The 16,022-nt window shown below is 38.3% G+C and overlaps 1 long non-coding RNA gene across 1 annotated transcript; it reads left to right on the plus strand.

Annotated features, from left to right (window-relative positions):
• Positions 1–1,325: 1,325 nt before the first annotated feature.
• LOC148119765 (uncharacterized) lies at positions 1,326–11,647 on the plus strand. The gene is made up of 2 exons (XR_015734926.1): positions 1,326–1,980; positions 10,262–11,647. It is a non-coding gene; the product is annotated as an uncharacterized LOC148119765 (long non-coding RNA).
• Positions 11,648–16,022: the final 4,375 nt, after the last annotated feature.

Consider the following 16,022-nt stretch of genomic DNA (forward strand, 5'->3'; position numbering starts at 1 on the left):
ACAATGAGATTAGGAGACAAAACGACATAGGAATAAGTTGCAATCCACCTGGCATCTAAGGGAAGCTTGCTAACATGTGTATTTCCTGCATTCCATGGATCAGACATGGAGGCCGCTACTGTAAAACCCTCTCTCTTCATGCAGTAACCACCTGTTCACTGATCAAGTCTTTAGAGGGTAGCTTTGTTTTACTGATGGAATGTAGAGCTGGACCCTTGAAGAACTAAATACAAATGGAATAAAGAGAACTTGTACCACTTCTGGTGAGCTGAGATCTCGATCGATGCCAAGTGAACCCGGGAAAGCCTGAGGTTCTACAGCTGCTCCTGTTGGGTTCCTCCATCTCCCTGCATGCGGGCTTCCATTTCAGGAGTCCATCATCTGTGATGCGGAAATGGAAATACTTTCGCAACCTTAGTAGATGGCATGAGAAGTCTGGGGTCTCTCCACCTTGTAGGCAATCTCAGGGTAGGCCGAGGAGAGACTGTAGAGCCCAACTTCCCTTATCTCAAAGCAGCATCACTTTTCAGGGATCGTAACCATGTCTGATGAAATATTCCTGAATGTGATATTCATCAGGAAGCAGGATATGACTGAGAGATCCTGGCTGCTAATCTGAGATATCTGTTCCAGCTCTAAAATATCATTATAGAGATCACTGTTAAGTTCATGACTCAGTTTCCTCATCTGGCGCATGATTAAGTTCTAACAGTTTTGCTAGCATGCTTTGCAGCGCTAAATCCCAGAATTATGAATGCAAACCATAGTCCCATCGTGTGTTAGAATTTGGTAATCTTCTGGCAATCAACCCCTCCGCCTCATATCATCTTCCCATACACACAATATTCTGAATCCTAAACAAGCAATTTAAAAGTTGATGCAGTACACCCAAACCATGCTTACATTAAAAGCATGGACAGTTTATCCACAAGATGTCACTGTCGGCCACCATTTGTCTTATAATCAACTTGACTTTGCCTCTGGGGCTTGCGCTGCATGGAAGTAGAGTCAAGCACATGAAGAGTGAGACCATTCTTGATGGTTGCATAAATAAAATTTCATTCAAAAGTAACAGAATCAAAAGCTTTATCTGTGTGTTTTGATAGTTCCCGAAATGCTTTTCATGCTCTCCCCTGAAGTCAACATAAAATCAGAGGTTAGGGGCATACAATTTTATGCCTCCTGTTGCAAGAGAATATGAAGGAGAATGAAGTAAGTTTTCATCACGCATGAGCATCATCTAGCGGGCTAGGTTGGGAGGGGTGTTTGCTCTATCTTATAAAACGATAAAACATAAAGCCCTGGCCTCGTTACAGCATATTGCCTCAGATCTTGACATGACCCGAGAAGACTGAAAACACCTGGCATTCAGATCCGCCACCTGAGATTAAAAGTACCGCAGAGTTGTCCTTTTCTGCAGGGTTCTGTCGCCACCTCTGTTCCCCTTTCTCCATTCATCCTCATTAGCAACACCAGAGCCAGATTGCACCATGCCTTCTGGCTCAGCAGCCCAAACGACAGCAGTGACAGCTCCCCCAGAGCAATGGCGCGCCTGTGTCCAGCCAGGTGAAGCATGGGAACATCAAGTTCAGAGACCTGGATAATAAAATGCTTCTGTGACAGCGTTGTCCCGGTAACCTTTTCTTGGCACAGACTTGGAAGCTACTGTTAGAAAGGATTTTACATTTAATTGCCAGGATCAACTCAGATCACAACTATCAGCACCACTGGATTGCTGCAAGATTCAACACGTTATCCCTAGGGCTCCTGCCACACGGAGCAGAGTCTAGGAAGCATTTTTCCAGTATTACTTGGAGAACGTGCACCATGAGCAAAATAATCAAACGATGAAATCTCCATTTTCCAGTAGAACTGCAGTTCTCCCGAAGGCCACTGGATGGCAGGCTTCCTTCTGAAACAGTGAAGTAAATTCTGAGGTGTGTATTATCTCACACCTTCCTGGCTTTGGAGTTTGGATAGGTAAGTCAATTTTACATTCCATTATCTTGTGCGGGGCTGTTAATTCTATCTGAGTCTAATTATATTTTCAATGAATATACAAATTAAAAAGAACACAGATTTTGTTTTCTTATTTGATAGGCCCACATACATTCCTGCTTTCTTTCTCATGACTTTTCTATTAATTTAGAACTTCTGCCTTAGAGAATATGTGTTCATGTAACATTTTGACCCTGCCAAGCCTATGCCCTGTATCTGTGGAATTTGTTTGTTGCCTTATTGTTGGTGTCAATGTCATATCGCCACAAAAATAGTTAATTATTTCTATTGTTGTCAAATTCTTCCTCATAGTCCCAAGATTTTGGGTTCTCTGTGTTCATTAATTAGTCTTGACTGGATGCTAGGAAATCTGTTAGACATCTACAACTAAGTCTAAAAGCACTCAAGTTCAAATACTTATTCTATCATGTATTAGTTGACTGTATTTGATAAAAGTCATATGCCATACTTGACCTCAATCCTCAGTTACTGAATAAAAATATTATTAACATGACCCATGTGAATGTTCATGAGGACAGGAAGACACCACTTCACTCATGCTTGTGATGGCCAAATTGATATATTTGTGTTAAAGTTTATTTCACCGTCTTATTTCACTGTCCCACCAGATGGACTTTGAAGTACAACCCAGAGCAGCTCCGTTTAAGAAAAGTTGCTGTTACCATCAAGGTCTTTTTCTACTGAGAGGGGGACAGAGGAGCAACTATATGAAATGCCAGGAATAACCAGTTACTTACACAGCTCACTCAACCAAACAGAAAGCTGGGCGTTAGCATAGGGCCTGGAGTGTGTTGAGCTTGCATCGTGGCCTTATTGGCCTTGGGTCATCCTTTGACATGTTTCAGCGTTCACGGGCTTCATCGTCTCACCGTTTCACCTGATGGGCAACCAACACATTTTGAGTCAATATGTTCCCAGACTAACAGAAACTCACAGGTTTTGTCTCTGGTTACACAAATGCCCATCCTTAGTGCTGTGTAGAAACGGAATTGCTTGCTCAATCCATCATAGTCTTCAGAGTCAGTCTGTACAAAGATAGAGAATACATTCTGCGGAAGAGAGTGACATTTCCTTCTTCGTGGACACCAAGTTCTGCGCTGTTCTAGCTTCTGTGGACAGGGTAGCTTTAACACTATCTTTCATATCTCCTTTTCTCACTATTTATACTTGCTCCCAAAATTAGATCAAAATAAAATTCGCTCAACCACATTTGATAAAGCGAAGAGGTTCAACTTCAAAGAAACCATGGGCTTGCTAAATCTGACCAGGCTTTCATGACAGAAAGACAACAAAGCAATGCCATTTCCCATGCCACCACATATTCATGGCTTGGGACTTCTCAGCAGGCTCTTAGGTATTAGTAGTGCTTCTGTGGCCCTTCCCGTCCCCTCTTGCCTGGTAGCTACCATTCACTTCTTTATGAAGGCTCTGCTATTCTCAACCCAAATGTGGCCAATCCACACAAACTTGAAATTTTTGATAATCTGTAGGATGCCTATAGAGTTTAGTGGATGGTCATTTATGTGGCAGTAATTTAGTATTTTATGAAAAGGGGTTGAAATGTATACATAAATGTTGCTGTCTATCATTAACAGTCATTCTAAAAGATATACAATAAAGATTATTCAAGAAAGCATGGGCTATTTTAATTATTTTACTGAACAGTAATTAACTCAGTATAGAATACAAATGTATTATGATATGAAAACATTATAACTTCCTTAATATATTTCAACCAACATTTGATTGAAGAGATATATTTTTATTTGTAGAGATCTCTGGCAGGGCTATGGTTTTATCCCTCTACATGAATTCCATTATGTTAACATGTGCTTTACGGCCAGACTGGAATTAATCTATTGATTTGGACTCACGATGCCTATTTTCATTTGTCACAATTCAGTTCTTCATTTGTGGGGCTGATTCATAGAGACTAAAAAGAAACAAAATTAAAAGAAAAAAAAATCCTTGCTACTATAGTACCAGGTATCAGAGAAAGAATCTTCCCATTCTAATTGTTCAAGGCAGTGTTTGCCCATCTGCTGGCAGGCTTGGTTTCCAAGAGCCATTGTTTTATGTTCCCTATGTCTGTTTACCAGTGGCAGATTCCACCCATGCTATTTTCATCTGTCTGTTGAGCTTAAAGAAAGACTGTTGAATTAATTATCTTGGATAAAGAAGCCCAGTGATATAAGAAAGAAATGTTTCATGGCAGTTTAGAACTAAAACCAGATCCTTTGTTTTGGAAATTATCTGTCGTATGAAAAGAGAGAAAAGCTTTTAAAGTTATATCTGATGCATTTGATGTATAATTTTTGCTTAGAATCAAACACTATTCTAGCAATCAGGTATCATTTCAACACAAATTAAGCTTCCTTGAAAATTACAATTGTGTAAAGTTGTCTTTAGCCTGCTCACTTTCTTCTGGCCCACAACTCGAGGGACTTTTTATCTTGTCACAAAGAACTCATCAATCAGCCTTCACATGTGAACTCCTAATCTTTTATTTTTCTTTCTTAATTTTTGTGATGGGTGCGTTTACTTGTATAAAGATTGCAGAATAAAGTGAGAGAGAGAGAGAGAAAAAAAAAACCCGCAAGCCCATAAGCAGTGAATGGTGACTCCAAGCATTGTGTTAGAATTGAATTTGTGGTACTGTAAAATAGTAACCTCAGTGAGGATCAAAGTCATGTTTTTTTCTCCAGCGCCTCTTTGTGACAAACACATTATGTCAGCTCCAGTAGCTCATTTGTCTGCTGTAGTTCCACTTTATCGGGCTGGAGGAAAAAGAATTGATGTGTCTGGATAGATAAAGTAAATGGAAACTCAGGACTCATTCCAATATGCTGTACTTTGATATATTTTGCAAACCTGAGAGCAGCTGGTGTAACACTAGTTACTGTTTGTATTTAAATATTGTACATTAGAACCTTTGAAAAGGTGTTTTATAGTGTTCCTTCTTTTTTTTTTTTTTTTCATTGTAGCACCTACCTACCGGCTAGCTGATTGTTCCCTTTGTTTTTGCTTCCTTTGGGTCTACAAATATTTTTACAGCTTTTAGGAACTTTTGTCTTTTATTAACAAGCCAGGAAAACAAGTAAAGATTTTTTTTTTTTTTTTTTTTTTTTTTTTTTGCAAAGACTGAGTGAAAAGGGGGAAGGTGGAATCAATACTCATTTGAATTTGCCTTATTGCTTTATGGTGTCAGACTGGTACTTTTGTGAATTTTGTAAGTTTTATGTCTCTTCAATATATATCCATGCTGAATGAAATTCTACCAAATTTAGCACAACAATGTACTTTCTTTTTAAATTAACACCTTGGCATGAATTATGTTCATCACCATAAAAATCCCTACTGTGATTCAAGAGGGACATCAGGGGAACAAAGAGGGCATCCAAAAGTACTAGAAAAGTAGAGTCATATTGTTCAAACTCAGAAACGCAAATAAGTTTGCACGACAAAGGCTAATCCTAAAACTGCTGATATTTTCAGAGTTTCAGGTAAGGGGCGTGCCTATAAATCTGGCTCTTCAGGAAATATGGAGAAATAATCATATTTTGAATAATAAGAAATGAGCCTCTTTCGTGTGCCCTTCTTTACTTTTTAAAGCATATTTATGAGCGCCAAATAAACCAATTACCGAGAGTAGGAGATCAGCAGCTGGCGCCTAAAATCTTCCCTATTCGTTAGCTAAATGTCTGATTTAATATTTTTGGAGTTCCCTTTTGATTTGTCTTCAGAATCTACTTTATACTCTTGTTGCACACAGTCATTCATGATTTAGAATTAGATGTTATGAATATGATCCTGCAACCTCTCCAAGAAGTGGCACCAGATATCATGCATGTTAATTCCTTAGTCCTTAGAGGTGGGGGGAGGGAACGTCTACGAAAGGAAAGCATGGGGTTGAGTGACTGTAGTGGCCATGGATCCTCCTTTTACCAGTACCTTTAGCAGGAACTCAGTCAGCTTCTGATCCCTCTGCTGATTAGGGGCTTTCTCGAGCTGCCTTTATGAGGAACAGGAAGACAAGATGATCGGCTCTTATCCTTAAAGAGGAACTTGATCCTGATGGAAACATCCTAATGGAAAATGTGGCTTGGGATGAGGGGAGCCAGGGATGGAGTGGCAGCTTGGCCATGCCACAAGTCATTTGATACCAGCTGCCCAACTTCTCATTCCAAACATTCAGAAAGATCTTTTGCATGGGGAAAAAACACTCAGGTCCACAAAATGGTAATCTCGGGTCCATTGCTATTGATCCTCACATCCATATTGGTGGACCACCAATATTTAAAATACAGGAACCCTTTAGAGAACATAAATGACAAAGGGAGGTGTATATGACTACTGCTTTATAGCCCATATAGATCGCTACCCATTTAATTTTATTGACTTGTGGTTGCCAGAACATTTTAATTCCAGAGTAAGATCCAGTGTGAAATGATAGAAAAAATAAATTGTTGCATAAGGTATATCTATGTGAAAATAAATGGATTGTAAAAGCATGCTTGAGCATTAGCCTTTTCAATTAGTATGGACCATGAATGCTAAGAATTTAATTAAATTGAGGCTTTTGTTAATAAAGAAATGAGCAAATTCAGTATTGATTCCAAAACCCTATCTTGTAGGTATGTTCCTTGGCATGGAGAATTTATGGTAGACATAAAATGGCATTTATAGTAGACATGAAATGGCAAAAATGTCATAGACGATGAATACATATGCATCTCTATACTTTTGCTCTTGACTGGAATGACAAGTACGCTCATCACAGCAGGCAATCAGTTCTATACTTTGGAGAGGTATTTTAAAAGCCTATTGGTTCCTAGATGTTTGTTTCTATGACAAATATACAAATATGCATAAACATAAAATAATCCAAACCTAAAGAATATGTGTTCAATGCTAAAACTTTCTGAAACACATATTAAAGTTAATGTTGCTCCAGAAAAGTCAAGCTTATTAAAGACGAGGTAGAGAACTTGGTTAGTATTTCGATCACAGGGAGAGGGAGATCCCAACGGGAAAGGGAGGGCAACACACGAGAGCGGTATTATTTAGAATATGTCCAGTGTAGACATCATGTAGCTTTGCTTTCAGCCACTCAAAATGTCAAGCCATTGTTCAATGTCTGCAAAAGGCCATATAAGCTTTCTGGTAAGTGCAATGACATTTTCTAAGGTGCATCAGCAGGCAGGAGCAGTGTGTAGCACCCTGGGTCCTACAGGGTGTGATCTGAAGGAATGCAGGTGCACATGCTCAGTGGGGTCACTGAAACCCTACCCCAAACAATGAATGTAAGCCAGTCTATTCTCTGAATGCCTCACTTGATATGCTGGAGGTGCAATAGGAAACCCTTCCCACTGGCTGATTGTACTTCTCTGTGGTTGGTCAGAGCCAATTCCTTTGCAGTACAAGTCAGTGAAGTAATTTTGCATTTGCTAACTATAGCATGTATTACCAGCTGGGCCAAATAGGGAAGGACATGCTTCAATACTTCCTTAGTGTGCAAACCACTCTAGTGAGGTGGCTTCATGCTGTAGTGTGGAAACACTGCATAAAGAATGTGATCAGAGAGTCCTAGGATGAACCCTTCCCCGAGTGGCTAAGTGACTTTGGGCATGTCATTTAATCTGGAGGAGCCTTGCTCCTTATCAGTAAAATGAGAATGCTGGACTCCTCTTGACAGTCGGTTTCAGTTCTGAAGTTCTATGAGAAGAGGCACCTGGATTTCTTTCTCTGGGTGTCTAATTTCTAGCAAGAGATTTTGGGAATTCTGAATGTCCTTCTCATTTGGATGTTGTGGACAAGCAGTAATGGTGACTTCTTTGTTTTCTGGGGTATGGGATTTTACAAAGTCCATAGAGGGCAGTGTAAAGAGCTAATGATTTCACCCACTCTATAAGATAGACTTTTCATGCCTGTCACATTTAATTTGTAGAAACACCCTAGTGAAAATGAAGGCTAGCCCCATTTTACAGATGAGAGATATGAAATCAGGGAATTGTAAGGCCAATCACTTACAGCCAGAGTACAAAATGTTCTGCAGAATTAGCAATCCTTTTATTTCCATTGCATCTCAGCTATTGGGAAGAAAAGGGCGTCTCTCATATTTCAGGTATGAATTTGCTTCAGTCGTCCTTGTTCTTACTCAAATAAATCATTCACCATGTCAGGGAGTTCGAACCTGAGATAGGTTGTACTCTGCCTAATTTTATAAACAAAGCTTTCTTGGAATTCATCCTTGAACACTGCCGTATTATTGCCTCTCCTTTCATTCTCCCACAGCAGAAGTGAGCCACTTTGACATGTCAATGTGAATTGCTACTACATCACTGAAAATATCTATGACTTGGACTTATTCAGGAAAGGTGCTCAGCACCTCACATAAAGGTACTCTTATGAGAGAGTGAGGACGTGTTTCTGCTTGTTTGTCAGACATGGTCTCACTGTGGAGTCAACAGAGGCCTGAGTATCACTGAGCATATTGGGATAATCTTGAACTTAGAATTCCCCTGCTCTTTTCTCCCACATGCTGAGATTCCATGTGTGGCCACCATATTTGGCTGAAAGACAGTTTCCACAGCAGTAAAAGGCTGCAGTTGATAGCTACAATTCCAATATTCAAACATTAACAAAGGAGAAACTAATTTATGAGTAAAAAATTAAAATGTTATGTGTAAGATAAAAGATTTCCTTTATTTTACTTATCTAACAACTAAAGTTGCATATACTTATAGTTTATAGCATGATGGTTTGTATATGAGTATGTCTAAGCCATGCAATTAAAGCATTGTCTTAATTTTTGTCACAACAGAGAATCAAGTCAGTTCTCTTAGTGACTATAGTTACCATGATGCAGAATTCCTTCTCTTCTCTGGCTGAAACACAATAGCTTTGACGGAAATCCCTACCTCAGCTTGGCCTCCCATTTTTTGGTTATTATCTTTCTACGTTCTGGTTCTATGAATTAAACAATGTTTACATAGCATATATAAGAAAATCATGCAATATTTGTATTTCTAAGCTTGATTTATTTCGCAATGACATAATGCATTCTAGGTTCATCTATGTTGTAAATAAGTGGCAGTTAAATATGTCTTCATTATTTATTCATTGATGGACATTTAATACTATATCTTAGATATTAAAATAATATTTCAATAAATTTAAACTTTGTAGATGTTTCTTCAACAAAACATCAATGATTAATATCAATTACTTCACTGAGTATCTCCAAACTGATTTAGAAGGTAATTTTAGTTCAAAGTTCCAAGAATAGTTTGAACACTCACAGCAGTTCTGGAATAAAATAATTGGTTGTTGATTCTGTTTTGTATTTCTTCTAAATTTATAAGCTTATGATTTCATTATAAGTGTGTTTTTTGGAAGAATGTATATGCATATATATTTGGTTTATTGAGACAGGGTGTCTCTGTGTAACTGTTCTTGCTGTCCTGGAATTCACTTGATGGACCAGGTTAACCTCCAATTTACAGAAATCTGCCTGCCTCTGCCTCTTGAGTGCTGGAATTAAAGGTGTGCACCACTATCCCTGACCCTATTGATTTCTAAATACAACACTAATTTTGTTCCCATTTTGCTGATGGTATGGATGAACACTCAGAAGTGAACAATTATTTGCCTAATCAGCAGTGACTTAGTGGGACCTGAACCCAGGTGTTTTGGCTCCTATTACCATATTACTCTTTCTGCCCCTATGCTGACCATGGTAATACTGTGAAGAAGATGAACTTAACAAATAGTCTTTCTGCCCCTAGACTAGGAAAGGGTCAAGGTGACTATATGTGCTTTTGGTAGAGGATGATATCTTATAATGGGGCTTAACTTCTTCTGCATCCTAAAAACATCTTCAAATTCCATAGAAGCACTATATCTGAAGAGTAATGAAATAAATATCCTCTTGATCTGACAGTGATTTATAGATTGCTAATATTTTTTCAATTATATTATTTCATTTTTATAGAGTGATAGCTGAAAAGGGGGAGCTTTTAGTTAATAGTAGCAAATCTTTAAGAGAATTGTAATAGGACACATTCTTTGCTAGAGAGGAGCAAGAACTTTGGCAGTGGGGATTTGGACAACTCCTCAAGTTAAAGGAGAAGTCATATGATGACCTCAACCTTAAATGTCATTTATAAACCTACTGTAAATACTCATATGGTCTCATATCAGGCACCTTATAGTTCATGAACTCATCTCTTTCCTTTTCCAGAAGGCACTGACACCCATCAGCTCAACTCAATGGCAAGATTGCAGGAGTTGTAATTAACAGAAGGGGTATACAAAGCCACTGACGAAGAGCTTCAAGATGCCCGAAGTGAATGGAAGCTGACATCTACAGGAGCTGTCTGTGATTAATCAAAAGACTCTATCAGTGGCTTGCTATCACGATTTAGCAATGTGGGCAGTGTATTGAGACTTAAATGATGTAATAATTGTGTCTTGCGGGGAAATACAAGGGCAAATACTGAGTCAAAGAGGAAGTAATCTCATTTCTTTTCTGCTCACACTATCTTTTCAAATATCATTTATTTCAAGCCCCAAGTGGAATTGGGAGAAGTGGAGTTATTGTTGAAACAAATGTTCAATAGCAGCCAAGACTACATCAAAAAGCAAATTAATAAGAAAGAATGAATGTTTCAACCCTGTATCAATTTTTAATTTCTGAGTTTGAAATACTTTGGAAAAATCTAGAAAATTATTGATAGATTGAAGAAGTCATTGGTGCTGACAAAGGTAGACATGATAATGATTAGAAAGACAACCAATGTTGATGGCCCCATAAAACCTTTGAAGATGGGACAAATGGAAGAAAAATATCCTGCTGTGACTTAATACATGACCAAAAACAAGCCAAGGGAGAAATTGAAAAGTCTAATTTCATCACCACCATTATAATAATGAAACTTAAATGTGCTGGATTTTATGGTTTTATTGCATTAACAAATTATTAGCTTTTTAGGATCCAGAGAGATGACTCAACATTTAAGAGTACTGGCTGTTTTTTTAGGAGAACTGGAAATCAGTTCCTAGGTTCTATTCTGGGCATTACAGAACTGCCTGTAATTCCAGATCCAGGAGATCCAATGCCTTCTTGTGTCTTTTACTTATACCCTGACATATTGGCATAAACACACACACACACACACACACACACACACACACACACATACACACAGAGAGAGAGAGAGAGAGAGAGAGAGAGAGAGAGAGAGAGGGAGAGAGAAGAGAGAGAGAGAGAGAGAGGAGAGAGAGTCTTAAGAATATTTTAGTTTAAAAGACATTGTACTATTAAAGTATTGTGTTACCCTGTGAGACAGAATTAGTACATCATTTAGTGTTCAATAATAGAAGACTTTATGGCATGTTAAGTTTTCATAAATTGCTTCTTACAATCGTCAGTATTCATATGAGAAAATCTAGAAAATTTAATATTAAATTGGTTGAAATGTGCTCTTGCTCTTGATAAGCAAAAGATTTCCAGAATTCTACAAAGTCTATTCTTTCAAGTGATTGGATGAAAATGATTGTAACCATATTGGCTATGAATATTATAGTTTTAGCACTTGGAATCCCTATTAAATCACATTATAATGAACGATCTCTGGGTACTCTGATTTGTTTGTACATAGCTTTGTGAGGCACTCTTAGCAGGGTGTTTTCAAGAGTTCTCTGCATGTGAAATCTCAGGTTCAAGTATTATATCTTATTTACCTGTCTCACTATTACTCACTATGAACTTGCCCTGTAATGGCTACTATTCAAGATTTTACAAAATAAATAAATCTCTTTCCTCTGTTATTAATGAAAGGCACACTCATGGATTGGGACTCAGAAAGATGCAAATCTTGCACAGTAGATTCATTTATTCAGTTGCTTTAGTGACAGGGTTTAAAACAGTAATTAAACTCAGTTTTCTGGCATCAGGCCCAATTATACCTATTAATCAACTACAGAAAACTTACTTTAACATTATTTTGTACTTTGCATCACTACCTAAGAAAGATGTTGGTGCCCCCAGTGCTGTTACGTCAGTATATTGTCAGGAAGAGCATCAGGAGCATAGACTGCCTGGTGGATATCCTGGCGGCCCATGCATAATTATTGCATGTGCTACTTTTCCTGGTCACTTTTTCTGATTCCTATAGAATCAACTTAAGGAAAGACTGATTTTAGCTTATGGTTTCCTAGGCTCTCAGTTAGCTGTAGTGGGGTAGTCATGCAGCAGCTCCATGACAATGTATGCACTCATGATGGCTGTAGACCCAGAACCAGAACAGCAAGACCCGAACTGGGGGCACTGAAACCTTCACCCCAAATTTAGTAGCTCAACTCAAAGGTTCTATAACTTCTTGAATAATCAATGCCAGCTCGGGAGCACATATTTGAACGCATGAACCCATGGGAGACATTCATAGCCAAGCTGTGAAACCAGTCATCCTATATTTTACCACGCAAAATGAAATGGGGTGCTCAGTCATTGCACACAGTATGGCGGCATCTGTACCTGGAATGCCACATTCACAAGCCTCAGGACTACTTTTTATTACTAAGAGGGGTCTTGCATGTGTTTCCACCTCTTCCTCTCAGCAGACTCTGTTTTCTTCAGTCCAACATTTCCCCTCAAAGCTTTTGCTCATGTGTAAACATTTTAGACCTTCATACGTGGTGGTTTCACCTACAACATCCTTGAGGAAGATGATTATGATTACTTTAGGTAGGAAGCATCTCTTTCCATTTTGAGCTGAGGGTCCTTGTGATTTTCTTATATTAGATAAGCCCCTGATGATTTTTGCCTTATTATTCCTGTCTCTGGCAAGAGCAAGCCTTCGTCTCTGTCTGACATCCTGAGACGATGCTTCATATCATTTTCATGTCTAACTCCTCTCTTGTTCTGGCCCTTAACTCAAAGACTATCTTTTTAGAGATATGGTCTGTGGCATTGCTGCACCCTTCCCAAACTAGATTGAAATCTCCTTGTACATACAGATTCCCCCAATTACTCTTCCGCATAGACTCCATGTCAGTGCTACCTGTGACATGCTCAGCTTTGTAAGAGCTAGAATTATTTCTCTTTTACTCATTGGCTCACACTTTTATTCACAGTAAAATAAACAATATAATAAACTAAGCAGACCCAAGGGATATGTTCAGCAAGCATTTGTTAATGAAAGAATAAAGGACTAAGAAAAGCTATCCCGCTGTCAGGAAACAGTGGTGTTTACATATGGTTTCCAACATAATTGAGCTCGAAGCTAACAAAAATACATACACAGAATCTGAATCAGTTCTTGATGAGTAGCTAATATTTGTCAATAGTTGTGTTGAGAAAGGGAGAAGGAAGAAATGTGTATGATCCCTTCTATACAGACACACTAATTCATATATTTTGAATTTTTCATGAGATCTAGACTTGCATTAAGGACGTTTATTCAACAGAAAACATGCATGATGTGATTCAGACTGGTTGACACCTAGTAGTTTTAAAGTAAAAATGTCTGAATGAATAGTAGAAGTTTATTTTTCTGTTTTTTTAAGAGTCAATGTTTCAGTTAAACCTTCGTGACTTAGATTCAGTTGTTCTACTTTTATTTATTTTGGAGCTATCTATCGTAACATAAAGCAAAAATGTTTTATTTCTAATACTACTATAGATATACAAGTGATTGGGACAGAGACAGCCTGACAGAAATCATCTCAAAAACATATGGGCTTCTAGAAAAATCTCAATCCTCTTTTATTAACTTACATGCCTGCCTAATTATTAAATGAGAATTGCAGGGCTGAAGGGTTTATGATTGTTTCCTTTCAGGGAGTCCTCTGTGTTTGTGTGTGCATGTGCATGCATATGTGTGTGTACGTGCGTGCATGCATGTGTGTATGTACGTGTGTGCATGTGCGTGTGTGCAAATGTGTACATGTGCACAGTGTACATGTGGAGGACAGAGGCCGTCCTTCAGTCCTGAAGAGCTTCTACAGTTGTTTGAGATAAGGTCTCCCACTAGCTGTCCCATGAGCTTCTGGGGAGTCTCTTTTCTCTGCCTCCCATCTCTCAGAGATGAGATTAAACACAATCACTTCTCTTCATGTTGGTTCTGGGCTCCTAAACTCATGATTGCCAGACAAGTCTTTACAGACTGAGCAGTCCCCATCAACCTCCCTTCGTTCATTGACTTTTGATTCCAAGGACACAGAAAACTTGAATATATGCTATTTCTCAGAGTAGTTTTGTGCTGTCCGACAGATTCAAAGCTAGGCTGTATTCTTGAAGATGCACTGTATCATATCTGAACTGAGAGCTGAAAATCAGTATCTGTAAGCTATAAAATTTCCAATTAAAATCTCAGCATTTCTATATTTACCAGGAAGCTCATAAAAGTGAAGCTACTCTTCTATTTACTTTTAAACCCAGTAGCTCCTTTAGATGTATGTAACTAATAATTACCGAATTATTTAATTTCTTCTTTTTATAGACCCTTTACTTGTGTTTGCTATATAAGCACCATCATTCTAATTAGGAATGGTCATGACACTGTACACATACTACAAGCTGAAAGACGCATAAATAGAAATCAGATGTCCAAACTAACACACTTCTGTATCTGAAGCTGGAAGGACACACTGGCCACTTAGGTCACAAAGCATAAAGGAAATTGCTACTCATTTGGAGTTTTGTTTTGTTTAAAGTAGGTTTAGGATCTGGCTTTGTTGGCTCCCTCCCTGGCACTGTTGCAGATATTTTGTATTGCCCTGTTTCATCTAACATCAGCTTTGCAGTTTATTGCTCTGGTGATAAATTTTAATTTATATTTATATATATTTTTTTGTTCCTAGGGTATTTATTTGATTTGTACCCACTGACTTGCAGGCCAGGATGGCGATTGTTATATAGTAGTTTACTTTTAAAGAAATAGGGCTGCTCAAGCAGCTAATACAGGAAGATGTATCACCAGCCTGAATAATTGTGACAACCATAGACCGTATCAGGGCCTGTTTGTTTGCACAATACCCTCCTGCATTAAGAAAGCCGTCCCAGCTGTCTTGGGCTCTGGAGTCACCCATTTCATCACTTGACACTGCAGCAGATGTTATGGATTGATAACAGACTTCACTTCATTCACCCCCCATCTAAGATTACCTCTGGAAAAAAATCTAATACATTATAGCCCTCCCAGCCATTTGTTAAAAAAAATCAGCAATTTATTCCCCTCTTTAGCCTTAAATGATGTTTTTTTTATTCTTTCTCTTTAGATGCACACATTATTTAAACATGAACATTTAACACATTTGTTGCACGGTTTTTTGTGGGCAAGAGAAAGAGTGAAAGACAAGAATGTAATGATTTAATTGAATTAGGAGCAGATCAGATTTAGAGTTGATGACTCCCATTCTCATTATATTTGAAGATACTGTTTGCCTTTGGTGACAGACAGATGCCCTGTGTGCACAAGCTTGTTAGAAATGAGGGTTTCCTTAATTCTGAGAAATTCAAAAAAAGGAGAGCTTAGCCAAGGGATTTAAAAGGAAAATAAAACCTGAATTTAAGTTGAATAAATTTCTTAACTAATCATCAGATTGTCCTCTTTAGTTTGGGAATTGGGGACTGGGCAGTATCTGTACATTTAACACAAAGAGGAGTGGACATTGTTTAAGGATCACACCAGGGACAGTAAGGACCAGCCATTGATTAAAGATTGAAAATAAAGACAGTGAAATATGGCCATGGCTTAAAGATCTTGCAGGCAGACAGTGAGGACTGGCCATCACTCAAAAGCTATGTGGGAACAGCAAGGACTGGCCATTGCTTAAATGTCATGCAGGAGAACCAACAATCTGAAAATTGGACAGTTCCTCTAAACAGAATGCCTTATGAGAAAATGGGGATTAAAAACGGATAGAAATATACAAACAAGTTGTTTGTTAGATGAAAAAAATGCTTTGTTCATGAAAGCATGACTCCAATGCCCATGCTG

The sequence above is a fragment of the Myodes glareolus genome, chromosome 14 (genome assembly GCF_982192425.1).
Source record: "Myodes glareolus chromosome 14, mMyoGla1.1, whole genome shotgun sequence".
Taxonomy (NCBI): domain Eukaryota; kingdom Metazoa; phylum Chordata; class Mammalia; order Rodentia; family Cricetidae; genus Myodes; species Myodes glareolus.